Source organism: Microtus pennsylvanicus, chromosome 9 (assembly GCF_037038515.1).
Source record: "Microtus pennsylvanicus isolate mMicPen1 chromosome 9, mMicPen1.hap1, whole genome shotgun sequence".
Lineage (NCBI taxonomy): Eukaryota > Metazoa > Chordata > Mammalia > Rodentia > Cricetidae > Microtus > Microtus pennsylvanicus.
The window spans coordinates 14,837,201-14,863,058 of NC_134587.1; the positions used below are offsets into that span (position 1 = coordinate 14,837,201).

General features: G+C 38.0%; 1 protein-coding gene across 2 annotated transcripts in view; it reads right to left on the minus strand.

The window, feature by feature from the left end:
- Xirp2 (xin actin binding repeat containing 2) overlaps positions 1-22,750 on the minus strand; it is a 72,652-nt gene extending 49,902 nt beyond the window's left edge. For both annotated transcript variants that reach the window (XM_075984991.1, XM_075984990.1), the window contains exon 1: positions 22,589-22,750. The gene's annotated coding sequence lies outside the window, so the exon portion shown is untranslated. The remainder of the gene's footprint in view (positions 1-22,588) is intronic.
- Positions 22,751-25,858: the final 3,108 nt, after the last annotated feature.

Here is a 25,858-nt window from a genome sequence, read left to right on the forward strand (position 1 = left end):
ACACCTATTATTGTATACAATCAATATCAGCCAAGCCAAATTCTCAGCAAAGATCAAGGTGAAATCAATAGACAAGAGAACTTCAAGGTTAGAGAAACACAGCAGAAACATTAAGGTACTACAGGAGGCCATGGATTAAAGCAAGTGACATATAAGCAACAGCATGAAAACAGATGGCAGACACAGAGAACACAGAAAATCGAAGCCGTCCACATCACATTGTAAGATATAATAGAAAAATACATGGTTGAAAATGAAATTTTAATGTAAATGAAAATATTTACCATGACTCAGACGTTACCTCAATCAAATACCATACCATACCGATTTATTGGTAAAAATTTATGAACATTTCAAGTTTAAGATACAATCAGAAGTTATCCAGACATATGAAGAGGTTCTATGATGAAAGAACAATATTCAGACATTATTTGATATTCCTTTTATACACTGAACATTGTGAGGAAGTATATAACCAGGTACTGATTAATCAAAATGCAGTTATGTGACCAGAGTCTATGTGAGTCTAAAATGATAACCATGAGGAAAAGAGTAAAAGCATCTGTATTAACCATAAAACAATGGCAACCAATGATGGAGGAAGGTCATCGGTTAAAAAATAAAGAAACTGCTTGGCTGGCCCTCATAGGTTAAAACATAGGTGGGAGGAGTAAACAGAGCAGAATGCTGGGAGGAAGAGGAAGTGAGCTCAGAGATGCCATGCTCCCCTCTCTGGGGCAGACGCGATCAAGCTCCGGCCCAGGATGGACGTAGGCTAGAATCTTCCTGGTAAGCGTGCCTCGGTGCTGCACACTTTATTAGAAATGGGCTAGTCCAGGTGCGAGAGTTAGCTGAAAAGAGGCTAGGTATAATGGGCCAAGCAGCGTTTAAAAGAATACAGTGTCCATGTAATTATTTCAGGGCATACGCTAGTAGGCGGCCAGGGTGCTGGGGACACAGTTCCGCAGCTACTACTACAAACCAATCAAAAACAAGAAAAGACTCTTAGGTAGTTCCTCCATGTGAAGATAGATTGATAAGATCAATTGTATTAGTCATTGAACTGATAGCAGATTAAACTTTATATTGAAAGACAGGGATTAATAATAGACTCAGAAGAAATGGGCAATAAATCTAATCATTTAGAAAGAAAATGTTGAACAAAATATATTAAATTTTAATAAAGAAAATCTTTCTAAGCTATATTCTTGACAGGCAAAATCCCCAGGGGAAAAAATTATACTGAATAAGATAGAGGGCCATTCTATGTGGATCTCCATGTGCTCAATATCACTGTACAGAAAGAAACACAAGATAACATCAGCAATAAGAAAATAAAAGAGACATTTTGGAATGGGTTCCTATAATTATCCCTTTTCATTTTGTCAGAGTTAAGTTACAAGTCAATGTTTTTAACAATGTAATTAATAAGGCTTACTTTACTGCATCTACAAAGAACATAGGGTGTCTCATTATCCTCCAGTGTTTGCTCACCTCCTTAGATAAAAACAAACATTTATAGTGCCAAATGATAGTGTGCTTATTCAAGCTGAGTTGAGAGCTTGCAGGAAGCATATATGTGATGTGCGGGGGCGTGGCTTTTTGGGGAGAGCATCTGAAACACCTGCTGTGCTATGTATGTGCATGCGTGTGTGTGCGCGCACACACATGAGAAAGAGAGAGAGAGAGAGAGAGAGAGGCTGGAAAAATTGTGCTGGAAAAATTGGATGGTGACATTGGAAACAATACATGTGCTAAATGAAGAACAGGCTGGGACGAAGTGTTAAATACTTTTTTAAAGTGATAAAAGTCTTTAGAAGACCATGGGTAGTGTCTAAAATGATTTCAGTAGAATGTTCTGGTGTATAAATGATCTCAAAATCATTTATATAAAGTCTACAGCAGGAAGAAAACTGGAAATGGATGTGAGAAGCACAAAAGTTCAAGGCCAAATATTTTAGGCTAAGTTTTTAGGAAAAAAGAAAACTAGAGATGGAGAATAAGGAATGGGTTTAAGCATGCAACTTCAATACAGAGCACCAACAAGTCAACCAAATGCTGACTTCATTGAACTATGAAGAAAGAATTAGTGATGATTTGCCAGTAAACAAGAGTGGACCTGGGTGAAGTCAGACAATCTTATGTAATACTCTTGGTCATGCCATGATGGAAGGATTGTCTTACTTATTTTTTTGTTTGTTTGTTTGTTCGTTTTTTCAGGCAAAAAAGCAGAGATACAGAGGCTTATAAAACTTATTCCTTGTCACATGACTGGTGAGCTGTAGAGGGGGAGGAGCAGCTGGGCCCTCTGTGTCTAGTTCCCTGGCTTCATCACAATTCTCAGTCATCTGTCAGGAAGGACATGGGTCCAGAAACGAGCCAACTATGAGCATCCCTAGTTAGCACTTGAAGGAAAATTCAAAAAGATTTCTTTGATGGCTAGTCGTTGTTGTGAATTTGACCTATCTGGACTCAACTAAAACCCAAATAGTTGCACCCGTGTTGAGGGATTTATCTTGATTGGATCATGTGAGGTAGGTTGATGCACCTTAACGCTGTGTTGTGCCCTCTGGTGGTAGCCCAAATAAAAAGACACAAAGGAAGAATTTGCTTTTCTGCGTACTTGCTTTCAGTCTCGCTGCCATGTTCATTTGTGCTGTTGCTGAGGTGTTCCTTCTCTGTTATTAGAGCCCACCTCCTTGGGATTCTGACATAAACTCAAGGCCAAGTGAGACATCCAGACTCGAAAATTTTCCGATTGCTGGCCTTTCACCCGGGAGACAGCCCTTAATGGACTATCGTATAGTGTAAGTCATTCCACTTTGAACACATAAAAATTTATTCTACCGGTTCTGCCCCTCTAGAGAGCACTGACTGATACAAAGTCCTTCTGATGTGGACTGATTCACATCATAGATACAATAAAACATTGAACAGACTCCCAGATGGCTACCACAGTCATAATTATGACTCGAAAGAGGCTCCAAGGTTCAAAAGCAAGTTAAACTGTTTAAAAGGAAAGTGATTTGAACTATTTTTTTTCATGAAATTTCTCTGGCATCAACTTAAAAGTTCCAAGAAACAAACAATAATGGGATGATGGGTTCCATGGATGTCTGTGAGGTCAAGGGAGTCTTAGCTACCACAATCAGGAAGGCAACTCCTGCCAGGTGGTGGCAGCACACACCTTTAATTCCAGCACTTGAGGAGGCAGAAGAAGGCGGATCTCTGTAGTTTGAGGCCAGTCTGGTCTACAGAGTGAATTCCAGGACAGCCCGACATATAGAGAGAAACCCCATCTCAAAACACCAAACAAACAAACAAAAGAAAGGAAGTCAACTCTCATTTCAGTGATACAGCAGTTTCCTGATATTTTATTCTGTATGTATTATAAAGAAGTCAACTGTTTAGTACTTGGGAAATTGATTTAGAATTGAGTGGAGAAAGTGCTGAGCTAAATTCTATCAAATCTAAATAGATGACCTATAACCAAGTTTGGATTTGTGTGCAGGATACGATACCATTAGACACAGCATAGCATTCCATTAGCAGGAATACATTTTTTCTATAATTTTAATATTTGCATATCTCTCAGCTAATCAGAAAATTCATCTCTGTAAGCATTCATCGTACTCCTGTCATGTCAAATACGTAACCAATTTAAAATTTCATATTCTTACCCTTATTTGAATATTATAAAACCAGGAAATAGATAATAAAATGTAAAAGCAAGTGTCCAGCCCAGGCTTGAATAAATCCCAGTTCTTAACCACAATGAGGGAAAGCAGAGGAGTAAAATGAGCACCAGTGGATGCCACAGCAGCACAAACACTATCTTGTAGCATCATTCCAGCATGGGACAGGCAGTTCCTTCAGCTCATCACCCTGTTATCTTACTTCCACCCAATACATCATGATGTTGCATATGTGCTTGCAACTTTCCCTAATTCCATCCCTTCATCCAATTGTATTGAACTTTATTCATTCACAAAGGTGAGTCTCTTCAATGCAAGGCAGAGAATTGGCTCTTGCCTCCTTATCAGGTCTTCTCCAACTAGTCTTGCTTACTAGATACCATAAGACAGCCTATAACTGAAATTATCCAAGACAGGAAGAAGAGAAGACTCAGCCTAAGTTGGACAAAATATGAGTTGTCCTAAAGATGTTCCAGACCCTAGAACTTATGATACATTAACTTATATGAAAACGTGGTGTGGGGGGGTCCTTTTGTCTATGTGTTAATTTTATTGGTTAATGAATAAAGAAAACTGGCTTGGCCTATAGCATGGGAGGAGGAAGGCAGAGTCAGGGAGCCGCCATGGAGCTGCATGAGATAGATGTGCTAAAACTTTGCTGGTAGGTCACGACCTTGTTATGATATACAGATTAATAGAAATGGGTTAAATTAAGATGTCAGAGTTAGCTAATAAGAAGCTAAAGCTAATGGGCCAAGCAGTGATTTAATTAATACAGTTTCTCTGTGATATTTCAGGTTTAAGCTAGCCAGGTGGGCAGGACAAACAAGCAGCTGCCCCCCCTGCAACAAACGGAGTAATTTTTGCAGATTCTGTGTATCTTGATATGGGAGAATTTCGCTGGATTCTCCTTATGGGTAAATTGCGATCCTAAAGAACTTCATATGTGAAAGAGAGATACAGGAGAATAGCAGAGTAAGGATAGAAGGGAAGAAAGGGAGTGGTGAGAGAGAGGAGGGAGAAATGGAGGAAGGGAAGTAGAGAGGGAGGGAAGGAGAGATTCTATGTACTGCTGGCTTTGAGGTAAAAGCAATGCAAGCAAGATCTGGCTTCTGAAAGCTAGAAAAAGCAGGAGACAGATCATGCAGCTCCTTGGAGGAGCTTAGCCTAGAGAGCATCTTGATTTCTGTATAGTAAATCTCCTTTGGGGCACTGGATTCCTGTAACTGTGGTAAAGCAACTTTTCCTGATGTGCATGATCATTTGTGACTAAAGCACGAGGAAATTGCACTGGCTTATGTCAACTTGACCGAGCCTAGATGGATTTAGGAAGAGAGAACTTCAATTAAGAAAACAGCCCATGATATTGGCCTGTGGGAAATCCTGTAATATTTTCTTAATTAGTAAATGATATGCGAGGCCCCAGTCTACTACAGGTGACATCACCCCTGGATATGTGGTCCTGGGGTTATAAGAAAGCACACACACACGCACACACACACACACACACACACACACACACACACACACACACACACACACTAGACAGAAAGGGAGAGAGAGAGAGGTAGAGAAAGAGAAAGAGAGAGAGGGAGAGGAAGCACAGTTGGGTCAAATGTCCATTTAATTTGTATTCTAATGATAACTTGCTTTATAGATTTTCCATATGCTCTGTCAAGATCCTATCACACTGTGGGAATGACTTCTGGTAGAAGAGCAAATATGAATGAACCAAATTTAAGAGGAAATTTGATAATCATTAGAAAGAAAATATTGCCAACTTGGGTATATTTGAGAATTTAATCACACTGCTATTAAACATTTTTAATTAATTGCTTAACTTAGAGAATTGGCCTGCTTAAGAAAATCGATAATTGAACAAAATGATTTAACTTTCAATGAAACGGTCAAGTAAGTCGAACCGATAAATGCTGGTAGATGGTTTCTATTTCTCAGCATAAGCTTCCTGTTGGCCGTTTTTCTTCTCTAGGGCTATCTGACCTCTCACATCATAATAAGCTGTCAGTCAATGAGTGCCTATTATGTGCTCATCACTTTCCTCGCATTGTACATTGATTCTCGTATTCGGTAGGGATTTTATTCCTGTCTTCCTGATGAAGTAATGAACAAAAGATAAAATCGAGGTCTGGGGAATCATAGCAGCAGTAAAGTGACTGTCGTGCAAACACGAGAGCCCAAGTTTAAATCACTCAAACATGCATAAAATACTGTAAGAGCCAAAGGTTGTGGAGGACCTTGAAGCGGCGATTTCCGGGATTGACAAGGCCATTGCACACATGAACCGAGAGTGAGCGTGGTTGAATGCATAAGACCTGTACATGATCCAAGCAGCCAAAATTCTAGCCAGCATGAAGGAGGGCCTCATGAAGCTCCACCCACAGCCTTGGAGGTATAGGTAGTTAATGGCTATCTAAGGGAGAGATGGGATGTGACCCTTTTATGTTGCTCATATTCCAGTGAATGGTCCTAAACATACCCATGCTTATACTGGCAGTGCTAATGGACTCAGCGGGTTTACTAACTGGAAGACACAGTTGAGCAGAAGAAATGGAGAAACGTTCTAGTATGAGTTTGAGGGAAGGGAGTGGGAGGTGGATTGGACCACAACTGTACATGTGAAAATTCTCAAGAAGAAGTCAAAGTATTTTTGAAAACCTGGGTATATGCATCTGTAATCCTAACATTGAAAGGGCAGACAGGTGGATCCCTACAGCTGGCTGGCCAATGGGCTAAGCAAATTAGTCAACTCTGGGTTCCTTGAAATACAATTCCCCAAATAAAACAAACAACAATAAACCGCCTGATGTTGACCTCTGGGGCTCACATGCATGTAGACCAGCATACATATATGCACACACATGAACGTGCACTCACACACACATACACATGTGCATACAATAATAGAATTACATGCACAGTGGCTGCTGAACTTACTTGAGTTTCTGCATATACACTTGCTTCTTTCTGCACATGCTCTTATGTAAAGATATTTTTACTAAAATATGATGTTTACATTTCCAAGTAAAATTTTTAATTAAGGATATGAATTCTTCCTCCTTTCCAAGTATATACATATTTATCCTTTCTAGATATTGATTTCAGTCTAATGTAAGGCCAGTGAAAGAGAAAACAGTACATTGGGTTTCTACCGCTCTAAGTGGCTCCTTTTTCATTCTTATAAGCTTGCAGTTAGAAGTGAAAATCACAACAGAATGTTCAGCTACATTGCTTTGGTTGTTACAGAGATAACACTAATGAAAAGTTAGGTACAGAACTAAGAAAATAGGGAAAGGAATGGACTTCACTGAAAGACGAAGAAAATGCAGAGCAGAGGTCATGACTTTCATTTTCTAGTGATCTATTCTACTCCCCAGATGAAGGGTAGGATGGCGCTCCTCTTTTCCCTTGGTTTAAATCTGCCCTTCCCCATCACTGAGGGGCACTGATACCCTGTCCTTGCAGGACAGTCAACTGTTGCTCAGTCAGTGCCATGGAGACAAATTATCATCATTATATTCAGTCATATTTTTCTTGGAAAGAAAATACTAAGGAAATTCCTAAGAAATACGGCATCTTAATAAGTGCTCGTCTGACCTTATTTCTAAAGCTAGAAATAAAGCAAATTGTGTCATTCTATCGTTGGTTTCTGAATCAAACAAACAAAAAAAATCCTAAATGGCCAGTCCTGCCAAGATGTGCTCAGTCATCATATGAGTTACCATTAGGAAGTTGGTGATCCACACTGCACATCTTTACCAACACCCCAAACCAAACTTATCTGCATAAAATGAATCCAGTCTAATATGATGAAGGAATTAAAATATCACAACTAGGTTAATGACAACACAGTTTTGCTTCCATTTTTCCCCATTTAGATAGCAGATCTTAAAATTTAGAAATTATACTTCTAACTCAGACACGAAGTAACACATTCAATTCCAGGTTAGAAAAGTTGAGTCAGAAAGATCTTGATTCTGAAACCTGGGATATGTGCTGGATTTTGTCTCTCTAAAACATTTATTTGATTCCTCCTGGAGTTCTTCCCATTTCTCTCCTGTAGCATTGGCATGTAATACACTCTAGGAAAAAGTTGGATGAATCTGACTCTCTCAGTCTTTGTTGGACTTCCTACTTTGGAAAGACAGAGTTCAAGGAGACTAATAATCTGCTTTGGACTCATAATTTATGATTTTCATTCTTCCTCTTGAAATTAATGTTTGATTTTAAATCAATTATTAAATGCTTTAAAACCTCCCATTTCTTACCTATATAATGGGACCTAGACAGTTGCCTGTGGAGACTTTATGTAATCTTATAAAATTAAAGCATTTCACGTAGTATCTTTCTTAAAGTAAAATAAATGATTTTTTATGTCTTCCAACCACCAAGTATTATTATATATCCTGGAAGAAGGCATGATTCACAGATTCATAGATGGTATATGGGTACGTAGATATAGTGTGAGAAATAAGGAAAGTTATGACCAGCAAAATTAGCATGTGGCAAAGGTAGACCATGATTCTGATTTATCTAAACCTCATGTTTCTATTACCTTAAGGAACATTATTCTTTGTATCATGATGCCCAAGTCAAGGAGGACACAAGACATGTAATATTGGGTAATTTGGAGTTAGAATAATAGCAAGGAATCATACTACATATATGACTATACTGCTGAAGACAAGAATATAAAAATAGAAAAATTACTTCATAAATGTATATGATTTCAAAAGTCAGATTTGTTGGTGTTTTAGTGCTAGACAATGAGCCAAGGTTGCCCCAGCCAGAGTCATATGAAAACAGAAGGTGCACAGAGATAGCCTAAGATATTACACTTCAAGGATGGGTCATGCTTTTCTCCAAATGACTTTTCATGTTCCCTCCTGCTCCACATGGTTCACAAACTATAAAAAAAATTACTCCAATAACTCTACAGAGTTGTTTGTGTGCTTTAATTTCCAAAGGCCCATGATCAGGAATCTTCATGCACCTTCCCCTGGAAGAGGCCAGAAGACAATATGTAAATTCTTCCAGTCCCTGTTGCCCTCTGGCTACTCACTAAAGAGACATAGAAGACACTGCCATTCTTCTATAGGATTCCTCATACTGTTTGTGTTGCTACCTAAGTAATCATGCACTTCAAAATGTTACACTGTAAAAAAAGTGTGTACCCTAAATAAAAAGATGTTGCTGTATTTGATTAGTTTGGCCACAGACTGTTTCTGTTTATGGATTTCCTCAACTTAAATAGATTTCTATCTTGTTCTTCCTAAGGTCTTTGTTCTAGAACCATCTTACTATTCATATCATTCTACATTTTCCACTTCTTACTGAGTTTCTGCCTTTAAATGTAAACTTCTTCCCTTCTTTGTTTCTGAAATATTACACATACTGCTGCTTCATTTGGACCCTCCTAAATTTTTCTGAGTCTCATTTTTCTAATCCACTGTCTTGGGTGTTCCTGTGTCTTCTGAGAAGGATTTTCTCTTCTTTCTATTTCTCTAGACTAGAAATTGAGTATTAAGAAATAGGAGGCCAATATGCACACTTCAGCCTGAAGAGATCATGGGAAAGATGTACTTATGCTTAAAAGAAAATGTCATGTCTCCTAAATAGATTAAAATATATACCACTAGAGTCTTTAATATTTTGGGCATAGACATATCATTCGTAGATGGATGAACTACACAAAACATGTGTCTTTTCCTAAAACAATCATGCATTTGGGTTTGAGTAAGGTCTATAGATCATTTGAACTGTGTGTGTGTGTGTGTGTGTGTGTGTGTGTGTGTGTGTCAAGAGTGCTATCAGCATTTGTACTGATTACAGTTTTGTGACCATGGCCAAATTAGAGCATCGCTTATAAAGAGGCACTGCTTACTTTCCTTGTAGTTTCAGATGTCAGTCCATCATGTTGGGAAAAACTTGGTAGAGCTGAATAGGTCCTATCAACACCAGGAAGTAGAGAAAATGGCAAGACGCAGTCCTCAGTGATATTTCCAGTGACCTATTTCCCCTAAGGAGGCTCTACCCTCCACATTTCGTCCACTCTGAAAATAAAACTCCATCAAGAGATTGATCCATCTGCTAGGTCAGACCCTTTCTGATATAATTGTCTCAGGAAGCTTTGTTACAGAATTCAGAGTTGTATTTTACAAAACTGAGTGTTTCTGGTCTAATCAAATTGACACGACCAACCAACGATATGTTCAAAGACCAAAAAACAAGCACTTGGAATGTACTAGAGAGGAGACTTAAATGATTTGCAGCTTTGGCAACTATCTTCCTGGCAAGCTTAGATTAAAGTCATCAGAATGTATGCAGAAATTAGCAAACTAGTCATTTACTGTCTAGTGGAGCAATTTCTATGCTAAGAGCATACTGACTCAGCAAAACCCTCCTCCATTTTCAGGAATTCCCCAATACTACACTCTCCTCTAATTTTCACCATTCTCCTAACACTAAAAACTGGAATTTATTCTGTTGAATGATAATGAAAGTCCAGCTCACCAAATTATAAATCTCATTAACTTAGCCATGTTATGGTGACTTTTCTTCAACTAATAACACATTTCCTTTACAAGTAAAATGTGCTTGAACAGATCCAATTTTGTCTTAGAGAAATCGAGCCCCTAATTTGAACTAACTTCTTAGTGATTGGAAGTTTTAACTTAAAATATTTTCTCTGTCAAGTCCACAAACTGCAGTGAACTTTGATAATTTTTTCTTTTAAAATAAATAGCTGAAATACTTAATAAAAGCAGGAAGCCCATACTGATTGTGTTTAATTGCTCTGTTGAACACTATTTAGTAAAGGTAGACAATCAAGTAGAGAAGCAACACAAACCTGTGCGCTCACAAGCACACATATACACACACTTAAATAATGCGCAATTGCCAGTTAAACCTATTTATTTCTGGAAATCATTTCACTTTTTAAAAGTACTAATGTGTTGAGGAAAATTCCACACAAAGCCTTGAAAGCATCCCAAACAATATGACTATTATATTAGCTCCTTTTGGATAGGATGTTAGATCTTCAACGGCAAGCAGAAATATAAAGAATCCCTTGTGAGATATTACTTTTCTTAAAAGCTGTAGGTTGTTATAATAAAATAATTGACAATTGGCATTCTGTTCCACTGTGTGCGTTGTCAATATTGCATTTTGACTGTTGTCCCCATCTGGGGAAAGAGACAATGATGTGTACACTAAACACAATATATTTTAAAAATTTAAAGCTAAGGTGTTTATAAATTAAAGCTGTAATAATTCATTTTATTTTTAATTAAACATTTTATACAGTATTTTTGATCACATTTTCTCCTCATTTAACTCTTTCCAGATCCTACTCACTTCCCTACCCACCCAACTTTAGATTCTTCCTCACCTTTTAAAAAAAATAAAGAATATAAACAAAATCAAAATAGAACAATAAAAAAACCTTCACAAAAACACAAAAATTAAAAAAAAGTAAATACATAAAAGAGCAATAACACACAGACACACACAAATTAAGCAAAACACAAATAAAGGTTGATAAATATATCACTGAGATCATTCGTGTTGTCCTGTTATCCTTGACATGGAGGCTACCTAGAGTGTGGTTGATATACCCAGTGACACTCCACTGCAGGAAAACTGATATATACTTTGTCACCAGGTATCATTGCAGATAAAGCTACAATAACTCCAGTGTATCAACTTTGAATTGATCCTGTTCTGGATAAGTCTCCCCTGTCACTCTAACCATGACCTAAATACCCTTTGCATCCAACTTCAGTATGTAATTTCAACAGAAATCTGTGATGTCAGATTCCTAATGATACAGCATTAGAAACAGTCTAAAGAGTAGAAGCAGTTTAATAGTCTCTCCTTCTCAGGTCTCTGATGAAGTTGCAAATGAGATAGTTATAGTTTTCAATATTATAAAATTAAGAAAACAAACTTATATAAGAGACACTAAGTTTATAAGGTTGAGAAATATAAAAGCTTAAAATGTTTATCTAAGGAAATGTTTCCAGATCCAAAAGATAATTTTGAGTTGGCTATACAAGTTAGGATAGAAAGTAAGTTAGGCGCCGGGCGGTGGTGGCGCACGCCTTTAATCCCAGCACTCGGGAGGCGGAGGCAGGCGGATCTCTGTGAGTTCGAGACCAGCCTGGTCTACAAGAGCTAGTTCCAGGACAGGCTCCAAAACCACAGAGAAACCCTGTCTCGAAAAACCAAAAAAAAAAAAAAAAAAAGAAAGTAAGTTAGGTTCAAAATTTTGCACTTATTAAGATAGGATATAGAATGGAGCAAATTCTCTGAATATGCTAAATATAAAAGGTCTTCCTGGCAAATTTGGTTTTTGGCAGATTTTTTTTTTTGTAATTAGATAGCCACAAAATACTATTAGAAAATTGTTGCTAATTAAGTCTTCCAAACCCAGTCATGTCTTCATCACCATTCTCAGTGAGTGGAGTACAGACAGGAGATACAAGACCAGTACAAGTGTGCATGTGCACACTCATATAAAACATACATACCGATAAACATGTGCATGAGCACACGCACATAGAACATACATACCGATAAACATGTGCATGAGCACACTCACATCACTCACATAAAACGTACATACCGATAAACACGTGCATGTGCACACGCACATAAAACACACATACCGATAAACATGTGCATGAGCACACACACATAAAACATACATACCGATAAACATGTGCATGTGCACATGCACATAAAACATACATACCGATAAACATGTGCATGAGCACACTCACATCACTCACATAAAACGTACATACCGATAAACACGTGCATGTGCACACGCACATAAAACACACATACCGATAAACATGTGCATGAGCACACACACATAAAACATACATACCGATAAACATGTGCATGTGCACATGCACATAAAACATACATACCGATAAACATGTGCATGAGCACACTCACATCACTCACATAAAACATACATACCGATAAACATGTTCATGTGCACACTCAGATAAAACATACATACCGATAAACATGTGCCTGTGCACACGCACATAAAACTTACAACACTAGTATATGTATGCATTGCACATTCACATAAAACTTTACCCATCTATCTTTGGAGGATCATGTCCTCATAAGCAGTGTTGATCTCTGAGTTTTGGGTTTGGCGGTGTCCCTGGACACTTGTGAACTGCATGCTTGCTAAGGAGAGACAATTTGGCACAAAACCCTAAGTCGCACTCACGAGCAGTGCAGGGTTTGAGGACTATGTGATAAGCTGCACCAATATTAACACTCAGCTGCCAAAGGAAAAAAAGCCATAAAAGGAGAAATTCAAAACATTCCTACACACCAATTTTATAAAATTTCAGATGTGAGTATGTAGTTGTTGAGAGGATTAGACTGGACATAAATAAAATGCTCAGACCAATATCGAAACACACATACACACAGACACACCACATACAAAGACACACAAAAATAGTTGTGAATGGGATGTAAGCTGTGACAGCTGACAGCAGGCCCAGGCTGGGTGGGTAGACACTATGTCTACCATGGCTGCTTTGATTATTCACAACTCCTCCAAATATCAGAAGTAGAGAACTTCCAAGACTTCTACAGTGATCTTGATCTTCATCAAGAAGCACATGCCATTAGGACACGATCTGAGTGCCCTGCCACATCTTGTCCTCCTGCTTCTTAAGTTATGATTGTTTCTTAAATTTTCATTGTTTTGACTTGAAAATTTCCATATGTGTACCATATGTGTATATGATCATATCCAGTCCTTACTCTCCCTATCTAATTTTCCCAGGAACCCTTTATCTCATCTCACTCTATACACAGGCTGGCCTGGAATTCTTTTTGCAATACTGACAGGCCTTGAACCTTTGACCATGTTCTTGCCTTCTATTTGTTAGCAGCACAGCTGTCAGTAGCCACACCTGGAATCCCATTTATTTCTGCTCACGTGATTTCTTTTACTCTTCATGATTTTCTTGCCTCATTGCATCGTTTCAGGAGCTCATTATCTTCTGCTTTCTCTTAAATGGTTGACTGGATTCTACTTTGCCTAGTCTCCTGTAGATTCCCAAAATCTGGTTCCCAGCCCTATCTATTAGTTTCTCCTTCCTGAGTGAGAAGTCTTTTTCCATCTTTCAGTAACTGTGAATGAACTTAATACAGAGAAAAAGAGGTGAGCAAGGCAAGAGGAGGCATACTGTGACTTCAGGCTGGGGAGGCATGGAGTTGCCTGAGGGTCATGATCAGTTACCATTGTGTTTGAGGAGTGGAAGATATAATAAGTTCAAAATTTGTGTTTTGAGTGCAACAACTCGGTCAAAATATTGACAAGATTTAACGGGGCTATGGGTTGTTGTGGTAGTTTGAATGAGACTGGTCCCCTTAGGCTCATAGATTTGAATGCTTGGTCTCCAGGAAGTAGCATTATTTGAAAGGATTAGGAGGTGTGGCCTTTTTGAAGGAAGTGTTTCACTGTGGGTGGGAATTTAGATGTTTAAAAGCTGAAACAAAATCCAGAATCTCTTCCTGCTGCCTGTGGATCCAGATATAGAATTTTCAGTAACTTCTCCTGCATGCATACTTCCCATTATGATAATGGACTAAACCACCGAAACAATAAGCAAGTCCCTATTAAATGTTTTCCTTTATAAGATTTGCCATGGTCTTGGTTTCTCTTCACAACAATAGAACAATGACTAAGACATTGGTTCTTCCAGACGGAAGGCTGGAGCCACAGGGGCTGAGGTGGGTGCAGTTTAGCTACTTGAAGTAACCCGATGCTGCCACTGAGAATAACAAAGCAGTTATCCATTTAAAGTGTTAGGATAATTATAATAGAAAGAGGGCACTTAATAGCTTTCTACAACTCCAGCAAGCACAGAAATTTAATTTAAACTGAAGAGTGTATCTGTGAAAAGTGAGGATTGCCTTAACAACAGAACAACTTATTCAATCAAGCAGACAATTTCTTCTTAAACAGGTTTCTGGATCATTGCGATGCTGAAGATTAGGCATACAGAGAAACCTACAACTTTGATATTCTTTTCTTGCTTCCTGGGAACATACTGGCAATGATGGCCATGTTACAATAATGTTACTATTAAATACTAATTATGGTATGAAATGCCAAATCCTGTTACCATGTGCCAGGAATGACTGTGGTCACTTTACACATATGGGGGGATCCATCCTCAGCAATATTGTAAGAAAATTTGCCAGCATCTAATTTTCAAATTAGGTAATGAGTATAGTTGTTCATTTGCTCAATATCAACAGTTGATCAGCGCAGGAACCAGAACTGAAAACCAAGGAGCTGGTGCTACTGTTTATGTTTGACCTATTAGGGAAAGCCCATTAGCATTTCTAGTCTCTAGAGCAATATGATCTGGATTTCATATGACTCTTGGAGACAATGTATGTGTGACTCAGGTCAACTGAAGGAACTTCACACACTTAAGGATGTTCAGAGTTCTAGAATCAAGGGACATATTTTATGGGTCTTTCATAATATATATTTTAGAAATGAATGGTGGAAGGTTGGTAGAGATAGATAGGAGAGAGAGAGAGAGAGAGAGAGAGAGAGAGAGAGAGAGAGAAGGAAAGTACATTTTTATAAACATTTTCTAACTTCAAGTGATAAAAATGGAAAAACTGTATTCATAAATGCCATTATATATACCAATCCTGGAACCCCTTTTCAATATATACACTTAGAATAATAATTCTTTAAAAATTGTCTTGCTGTTATTAATATTTAATGTTATTCTATATCAATATAAATATTTATACAAAGGTATATTGGTCTCCCTCATTTTTATACAAAACAACATGATGTATCATTGTAATATCATAGATACTGATTGTTATTTGAGGACTACCCATAGGTCTTTGAACAGCCAAATGATTTTTGATCAAGAATATGAAAAAATAGAGAAAAACATGGAAGCATATTTTTTACTATTCTTTACAGAAAAGACTATGAACAAAATACAAAAAACACTAACGCACGTGTAAAGGTAACTAAACTTAACTGAGCAAAAAGGCAGCGTTAAGAAGAGCTAGTTCCAGGACAGGCTCCAAAACCACAGAGAAACCCTGCCTCAAAAAAAACCAAAAAAAAAAAAAAGCTGTGATCAGTTAAACTGGGGTGAAAAAGAAATAAAAAGGGTAAAGATGGAATTTTAAGAGATAATTTATTGCTTATCTCTAGAAGTATGGGGAGCCGGAAATAATAGTTTCGAGTTAAAATTTGTCAGAGATGGATTAGGGTTTTCATTTGTTTGTTTTTTTCGAAAAATAAAGGAAATATATTAGATATGGAAACATGCCTTCCAAATATCACTTCTCTGAAATTTTAGAGCCAAAGCCTTGCTGTTGTCCAGCTCTGTATGACGGCGAGATGATGAATCTTGAAATTATTTCTGCTCCAGAATGAGTCAGTGGCTGAAAGTGGACATGCTCTCAGACAACTCCACCCCTAAAAATAAATGTTTTGCATTCCTGCAGGACACAGCGGATGTTTCCTGTTAAAGAAGTCATGACAGTCACGGGGTCCTGCCTCTTTTCTGAGCACCTTGGAAAGGTGCAGAGCGGAGAAATGTCTGCATGCTGGCTACTGCTGGTGGCTTCCCTTTGCCACCTGCTGTGCTGCCGTCTTTGTTCCAGTGGAGACTCCTTCTGGACTTTGCCCAACAGAGAAACACCTGCCTTCTGCCTTCTGCCCTCTGTCCTATGCAGGGAATGCCTATGTGCAGCCGAAGCAGAGGCGATGCAACTAGGAAATGTTTGTCACTGCAGTTGAGAATCTTTATAATATGAAGAAACTCACTATAATCTTTCCTTTTTGTGGCTATACTCACTTCACTAGAACCACTGGATAGACATTCAGAAATACTAAAATACCAAACAGACAAATCATTAGGGAAGTGATGTGGGATTTCCCTCTGTATACCGTGAATACCATTGGTGAATAAAGAAGCTGTTTTGGGTCGGAGATAGAGTAGAACAGAGCTAGGCAGGAAAAATTAAACTGAAGGCTAGGAGAAAGAGGGTGGAGTCAGAGAGAATCCATGGAGCTGCACTAGAGACAGAAACACCGGAACCTTGCTGGTAGGCCACAAGCCTCGTGGTAAAATATAAAATAATGGAAACGGGTAAAATTAAGATGTAAAAGTTAGCCAACAAGAAGTTAGAGCTAATAGGCCAAGCAGTGATTTAATTAATACAGTTTCTGTGTGGTTATTTCAGTTCTGGGCATCTGGGACAAACAAGCAACCTTTTACAACAGGGAAACCTTAACTTTACAAAACAGATTTTCCATTGTTTCCCTGGCAAACTTAATTATATAGTTGATCGTTCATGTGCTTCTAATTATTTATGTAAGTGGCATATAAGTTAGTTAACTCAAATCTGAATTCTTATTATGTCAGTGTTGACTTATAAAAAAAACAAATAGTGATGTTGATGAGTTATAATTCATTATGTTCTGAATCCAAATCCCAGATTCTTTATGGCATGAGATCTACCTCATGCCATTTTATTACAGTTAAGTTCTAATAAATTAAAAACAAGAATAACAATTGCTACCTGAATGTTATTTTATATTCAGTCTACCCTTAATGAACTTCTGACACATATCAAGCCTGTGGGTGGAAGAGCTATACTATTAAAACATGCCTTCCAACACATTAGACTTGTGACATGATTATTTTCAATCTAATAATAACCATGTAGGAACATCTAAGCCAATTTATTCCAATTTAAGGAAAGACACCATTGGATCCTCACAGAAACAGTAAAAGGTCCCCACAATTAATTCTTGTGCTGTATTTATTCAACCTTATATGCATACCTGAAGCACTCTGACAACTGTTTACTTTTCAACAAGCAGACACATCCGGGCAATGCAGACATAACCTGCATCGAATTAGAAAACCATGAGAGGACAAGATGGACTTGACAGCTCATCCGAAAGGAGCAGTGAAAAATGACAAGTTCTCAAAGACAGACTGACAGGGGTGAGGGAGGGAGAGGTTCTCATCTTAGGGAGCAGGAACAAACACGCTGAGGTAAAACTGGAGCGGAAGGTAACGGAGTGTTTGCAGATAATGTGATCATGTCCCCTTTTAGATTTGTTTTAATTTCAGGAGAAACGTGAAGCACAGCATGAAAATCAACAAATGCTGTTTGTGTCTATATAAACAGGGAAAAAAAGCAAAACAAAGGATTTATCAAAATGGGTTTTCTTCCAAGTGGATTCCATATGGGTAGGGCAGGACTGTGGAGACTCCAAGAAAGAGCACTAACCTGGATAAAGCTGAGCTCAAGGGAATGGGTTTCTAAGGGTTTTGTCTTGAGACTTTATTTGGGTAGCTCATTCCAGGGTCTCTGCTTCTCTAGTTTAGTATTTATGTTGTTGAAACAGCCAGAAGTTTCTTTGGGTTACCAATAAAGAAGTTTTCTATTATTTTAAGCAATATTTTAAAAGGTACATCTACACCAGCAGAAATTTGGGTTACTTATTGTGCTCCCCTCCCCAGACCAGTAGTTCCAAACCAGTGGGTCATGACTCCTTTGGAAATACACTATCTCAGAAAATACTTGCAGCGGGGCGGTGGTGGCGCACTCCTTTAATCCCAGCACTCAGGAGGAAGAGGCAGGCGGATCTGTGTGAGTTCGAGGCCAGCCTGGTCTACAAAGGGAGTTCCAGGACAGGCTCCAAAGCTACAGAGAAACCCTGTCTCAAAAAACCAAAAAAAAAAAAAAAAAAAAGAAAAAAAAAAAAAAGAAAGAAAGAAAGAAAAGAAAAGAAAATACTTGCATTGCAATTAAAACAGTACAAAATTATAGTAAGTAACCAGGAAAATAATGGCACAGTTGAGGGTCACCACAACATGAGGAACTGTATTAAAGGGTCTTGGCATTACAAAGATTGAGAAATGTTACTCCAGACTATTTTCCTTACCATTACTGAGGTTCCCAAAATGTCAAAAGGCAGTAAATATTAAGTCACTGTCATTTTACATATCAAAAGACACAAAAAAATCTATGTTTGCTCACTCTAAGTAAATAAAATCTTCGCTACCTTTATGTCCTAACTGTTCTTGCTCTTTATGCTTTTATTGATACAAAAGGAAAAACACCCTAGGGAGGTGAAATTTGAAGAGGACAGGCAAGTTTTTAAGCCCGCAGTTTACTGGAGGCATGTTAAAGGAGAAGGGCTTGCTGTGGGCATTTATCATATATTCTGAAACAAAGATCTGTTCTTTGTTCCTGGTTGTTTTCATCATCGAATCCGTTGGAATATCCTTGGTGATGATATTGCTTATCAGATGACCTGAGAATTTGGGGTAAGGGAGTGGGACCTAGCCCTAGGATGGCAGCAGCTTGCTCAGAAACTGGATCAAGGGATAAGATTAGTATATTCTGCCAACCTCCTATTTCTGCATAGGAGAGAGATGTTGCAAACTGAGTTCTACCACAGAAACCCCAAGTGAAGGGTCTGGTAAATTTCTGTGTTAGTAATAATAGAAAATAAATAGTGAAGGTTCTCAGTTAATTGTTAATAACAGCTCTGAGATATACAAATATAGTATATTCTGCATTTTTGGTTGTGAGCCTAGTCTTTAATGGCTGAGCCATCTCTCCAGGCCTAAAAATTATTCTGCGTCCCCATATCTAGTTAGTATATTTACCATGTAAACATATTGAACATGATAATTTAATATTTATATTAACATTTAATCAAAACAATAAACAGAATCCTGACTTCAAGCCCCAGGTGGTAACCCTTAGGGAGTCCATCCATCAGAGCTACGTAATGCCCAGCCTCTCCAGAGTAGATTCTTCTCTTGGTCATCTGTCCTGTCTCACAGCTTCCTCCAACACCTGACACTGTATGGGCTGCGAAGAAATAAGCCATAATTTCTTTCCCCAGAGATAGTGTTTTGTAATCTTCCTTTGCTCTAGCTTCCACAGACATTCTATGTTTGCTGCTGGTGGTTGTGGAACTTGTCCCAGGACTTGCTGCTTTTCTGATTAAGACTATTACCACCTCAGTGGACCTGTTTGTGCCAGAGATACCTTAGGTTTGGGAGAGGGCTGGGTAAGGGACTGTCACCTTTTCCTCATTGCTTTGCATTGAGCATCTCTTCTATGCTATACTAGAATAACATTGGTAGCAAGCAGAGCACACTTCCAAGTGTTATGAGCCATTTTCACTATTGGACTCGGGTTGGGTCTGTGGCCCCAAATACCTGAGAATTATGAACAACACCTGAAGCCTGAGTTCTTGGTTCCTGCTGATATCCAAGGCAGAGCTATCTTGGGTGATTCAGTCTATATCTTCTGGGGACCTTTCTAAGGAGAAACACTAGCGTCAGAATTGTGTTGAGTCAGTAGGATGTCCCCTTGGAATCAGGGAGTAGGAGAATTACTTGTTTTGGGAAAGGATGCAATGTAAGTGTGAGAAGGAGTCTCCAGAATTGAACAACAAAACACCTAATGCAACCAGATAAAAACCACGTGTCTAGATGGAATAGAACTGTGTTCTAGAAAAGGCTTTTCTGGATCTGTAAATGGTGAGGTTTCCCACCATTCTACAAGGGATAAAAGAACTGTTTGAATGAATCAATGTTTCTTTTAGAAGTGAGAATAAGCAAGTTGTAACTTAGTTGAATTTCAAAGGGTAACTCGAATATTTTTAAAAGACTGGATGGGATGCAAATAAAAAAGGACATGGTAATTGCAATTATCACAGAGATTGTTAATAAAAACATCTTGGAACTACAGTGTCACGCACCATTTGTCAATCCTGACTCATAAATTACATGTCTTCCTGCTGTATCTAATGGACCTTACCGATTGTCTTTAGATACTGGTGAGTCAGTCTCTCTCTCTCTCTCTCTCTCTCTCTCTCTCTCTCTCTCTCTCTCTCTCTCTCTCTCTCCCTCTCTCTCTGTCTCTCTCTCTCTCTTTCTCTGTCTCTCTCTTTCTCTCTCTCCCTCCTTCCCTTCCTTCCTTCTTCCCTCCCTCCCTCCATTCCTCCCTCCCTCTCTCTCTCTGGGGGGGGGGGCAAAGAGGAGGGAAAGAGCAGGTTTGGGAGTGATCATCAACCACTGACCTTAAATTATTCCATTAAGTTTAACAGTTTTCAAGTGAGTGAAAACAGGCTGCTGCGTGGAAGTTTTTCAGTTGTAACAAATCCAGAGTGAGAGTTGGAATTCTAGACGAAACAGCAGGAACAGCACTTCTGTACACCACAGTAAATTATCCATGAACTTAGTGGGCTTTCTCCCCCAAAACGGACCTGCATAAAGGCAACACTCCTGCCCTCTATAATCAGAGGTGACAGCTGGCCTGTGCTGACATTTTTGCAGGAACACATTCGGAAGCAAAACGTCCCGTGATTATTACAGAACGTCGACTTTCATTTTTTTTTCAGGGTCTAGTGAGAAGCTGCACCTAAAAGATGCCCAGTGCTGGGTGAAAGAAACCCCATTCCGTCGGAACTCCAGACTTCGTTTTCCCTAAAAGATGCCCAGTGCTGGGTGAAAGAAACCCCATTCCGTCGGAACTCCAGACTTCGTTTTCCCTAAAAGATGCCCAGTGCTGGGTGAAAGAAACACCATTCCGTCGGAACTCCAGACTGCGTTTTCCCCCAAGCAGCTGGCAGTTTGCCACATTGCAGACATCTGAAACACTGAGTGATATTTAAAAACGGATCTAGTTCTTAGCTAATGTGTTGATACCAGGAAGGGAAAACGTTCAAATATCAAGCAAAGAAGCTGGCAATATTTAAACATACAATGTAGAGTTTCTAATTTCTGCCCCCAACCTTTTCCACTCCATTGGAATAGTGTCTAAAACTTTCAACAGGTGTTCTTTCATTTTATAAAAAAATCCGTAACTCTCCATACAGTAGAAGTAAACATTTTACTTGTCCTTTGGCACTTTAACATAAAATTTAAAAATATTTCAAATAACCCACGGCTTGTCCGTGACTGCATAGAGCTCTGGTAAAAATAAAATATCTTTCAGTTCGTTCAGCACCAGCTGGCTAAATTTAAACCCTGCATTATGCAATCTGAAAGCGTCCTTGCTTTTGCACCGTGTCTTAGGAGATTCTCGTCTAATGTCAGTCACTTCCAAATCGCTTCAGTCTCTTAACACCTAAACACAGCACAACAGGACCAAATTAAGGTGTTCACAGGCAATTGGAGACAGAAAAAAACATCCATTTGAAAGTGGATATAGGGCATGATACCTTCAAAGCACAATCTCCCTCTCCTCTATTGGAGTTTGTAGCTGCCGTAATTAGGGCTGGCAGATCCAACTGGCAGTGCTTTTCTTAATTCTGAAAAACATGTAAGAACCTGATTCTTTAATCTTTACTCCAGTAAGACTCCAGGAGGACATAAGCCCACAGCTAGAGCAAAAACCACAAAATCAAACTACGTCTTGGAAAGAATAACTTTCCTACCCTTCTCTGAGCATGCTGAAGCAGTTGAAAGTATTTCAGACTTTTCCTGCCCCTCATTAGATTCCATGAAATATCATTCATATTTCTTTTTTTTTTTAATCTAAAAGACAAACCTTTTTTTTCAGTTTCCCTTATGGCCTTATTATTCCTTAATAGTAAACACAAAAGTAATTTATTGTAAAGAAATTAACACATGAGGTCCTCAATTTCATGTCCAACAATGCTGCCCACAATCATAAGAACAAATCCAAACTGCTCAGGTTCCTTTATAATGATGACAATTGACTTTTAGATTTCACTGCACTTCGGTGATAGACTATGTTATAACCTTGGTACACACACAGGACTATATCACACATACCTTTGTACCAGAGTCCACCCTAACTCCGCGGCGATGCTCTATAGACTCACAACACTTCACTTAGTAGGCTCCCTCCTCTTTCACGTACAGCCAATTTCCCAGTCCCCTGAAAGCTACCAGCAGAGTGGAGACCAGCTCCACTGAAGTCAATGAAGCAAGGAGATGGGGCCGGTGAATTTATTTTAGCCCTGTGTCCAAAGGATGCAACTTAGCACCTATTTTTAGGAACTGAGCTCTGTATAGGTGGGGCTTGAGTCAACCACTCTTTTCAGAAGTGAGTCTTTGAGCGCATGCTGCTTAGTAGTGTCCTGGACAATGTATGCGTGGCTCTCACACACGTGCCGTCAATCACACTGTCTTCTGCAGCCCCTACCACAGTGAAGTCTGAACTCCCCGACATAGTATAAGAAATAAATTATGAAAGAGGTGGAACGATTATAACCTTCAATTGCTTCCATATAAAGATAGCTTTACTTATTTAAGAGTTAAGGATATGAAAATAAAGCGACAGGAAATAAATGCTATTTATTCTGTTGGGATAGTGATAATTAACTTGGGTCCTTTGGAGGCAAAACCTTATTTGCTTTTATTTTTTTATTTTTATTTATTTATTTTTTTATTTCCCTGTGTGAAATGGGCTGTTAAGGAATTTGGGATCTTTCTACCTCAGTTTCAGGAGGCTGGAATTACAGAGGAATAAACCTGTGACCAAGAATGAACATTTGTTTTTAATTTTTAATTTACATACTCTTGCTAGGTAATTTTTTTCAAGTCTTCAGTCATAAATCAAAACCATACTGCAATGTTTAGAAGTAAAGAGGGATCTTAATTTATTTCTTTTTCTTTTTGGTGGCAGAGGATAAGGAAGAAAGGAATGAGAGGCTTTGTAGAGAGAATAAACAAACAAACAAACATATTATTAGTCTTAAATTATATGGCACAAGGAAGAGCAGACAGGAAAAAAAGGTCATCGCACGTGCTCCTGAGATAATTCGATTTAACACCCATTGCTACCATCCTACTGTCTCAGCCCACCCTGCCAGCCTAGCTGGAAATGGATAGACGTCAACTAGTCTTGCTTTTCAGATCCCTTCAGCTCCTTGCTGCCAGCGTCTAACACATTCTAAGTCAATATAAACTACCCAGCTCAACAGCCATTCATCTCTTCTGTAACTTCCCTAGAGTGGTGCCCTCTCTGTATCCAGCTGGCTTCCCAACAAACCCAAATAAAGGAAATTGTCCCCCAACTTGAAGAAAGCATCTTCCTGACACAATGCTTATTACATCCAAAATACAAGCAAGCGTCTAACCACAGTATGTTCAAGGAAGAGCAGCACGTGTGTTTTCATATACAATATTAGTTTTCATTTAAAGGTATTATAAGTAGTGACACTGAGGTTTATTAACCCTGAAAAGTTTACTAAATTGTACTGAATATCCATAAGATTTGTCAGTGTAATCTATTTCAAGTTTTACTGATGAACATGGGTGGCCACTGCTAGACATGAGGTCATTTGAATATTATAAGATTAATATTTAATGGGATTTTTAAAATTCAGTTTCTCAGTTGTACTAACTACATTTCAAGTTTTTTGTCGCCATTTGTGTCATGTGGTTTTGCACTGAGAATGCTGGTGTCACCTAGAAAAGTCTGCTGGACATTGTTCCTGTCACACTGGGTCTCAGCACAGTTTATACAAACTGTGTTCTGTTCTGTTACCTGAACAAGTTCCACATCCTTATACATTCTGACATATTCATTTTTGACTAAATTAGAGTAAGTTCAAGAAACTTTGTATGGTTGTTGCCAAGATTAAATGAAACAATAGATTAATTAGTACATTCATAATATTACTACTCCAGTATAATATTGCTCAGTAAATTATGTCAATGCAGTATGTTCATATTCATAAAAAATGACAGTAGTCCTAAAATTATAATAATTATGAGATGGGTCTTAAAATATAAATGAGGTATACTTTATTCTATTTATTTATTTATTTATTGATGACTAATGATACACTTTTGAAGTAGGATAAATTGTTCAAATATCTGCTGCTTCATCATCTCTCTTACTCAGTCACACTCTTTTTTTTACTTTAGTGACTAATTTCTTGATTGATTCTTCAAGTTTCATTTACAATGATCTTCTCTCAAAATTTAAAATTTATACCTTTGACTTTCAAGGAACATGTTTCCGATTTGAATACATATACAACAAATGAAGAAATAATGATTAAAATTGATATATTTAGCATGGTATGAATACTGTACATTATATGTTATATTAAAGTATCATATGGTATCCATTAATAGTACAATGTTTATATTTATATACATTAGTTAAATTAATTTAATTAAAATTTTAAAATGAGCCAAGGAAGTTAACACATACATTACTTGAGGTGGTTAGAGATGGCAGACAAGTTTGTGAAAAAGACTTCACACCATTTCCCATTAGGAAAACGCAGGTAACAACAGTGGGGTGTGATTATATAACTGTTAGGAAAAACTGGTATATCCAGTACATAACAAAAAAACAAAAAACAAAAAACAAATGTCTTCAAAGATTCATTGTGTGGGGAAACCTCATCCACTGCTGGTAACAGTGCAAAAGGAAGAGCCATTGTGGAAGATGCTTGGTGGATGCTTATGAAAAACCTATCATGTTATTACTTGTTGCCCAGTATGGAGTTAAAACCCCACATCTATTAAAAAAACCTGCACTTACAGAACTTAATGTCAAGTTATCTATTATTCATTAGATCAATAAAATTTGGTACAGTTAGAAATTAGAGTACTTCCCAGTGCTACAAAAGGATATTGAGGAAAACATTTTAAATCTACTGTAAACATCTTAAGTTTTTAAGGGTTAGGGCTGAAATAGAGGCTCTTTCTCAATGACACCATACTAGTGAATATGTTCTTTTATACACCTGCCAATCCCAGTGAATCAATATTAAGGTATAGGCTTTATGTGATCAAAGTGTGTCAGTGCGGGTTCATCAAAATTATAATAAATGTTCTATTCTGTTTGAGGACATTGATGATGAGAAGTTCTATGCACAGAGAGGTAGACACAAAATTTCATGCATTCTTTTTCAGTTTTGTTATGAATCTAAAACCTTTCTATGAGGAGTCCATTGATGCTTCACAAGAAAATTCATATATGTTCTTATTTCTGTAATTTTTCCTTAAGAATAACATAGGACCATTTAAAGGGGTTATGACTTAGATTTGATTGTGTTAATTGTATTTATTTCCTCTTGC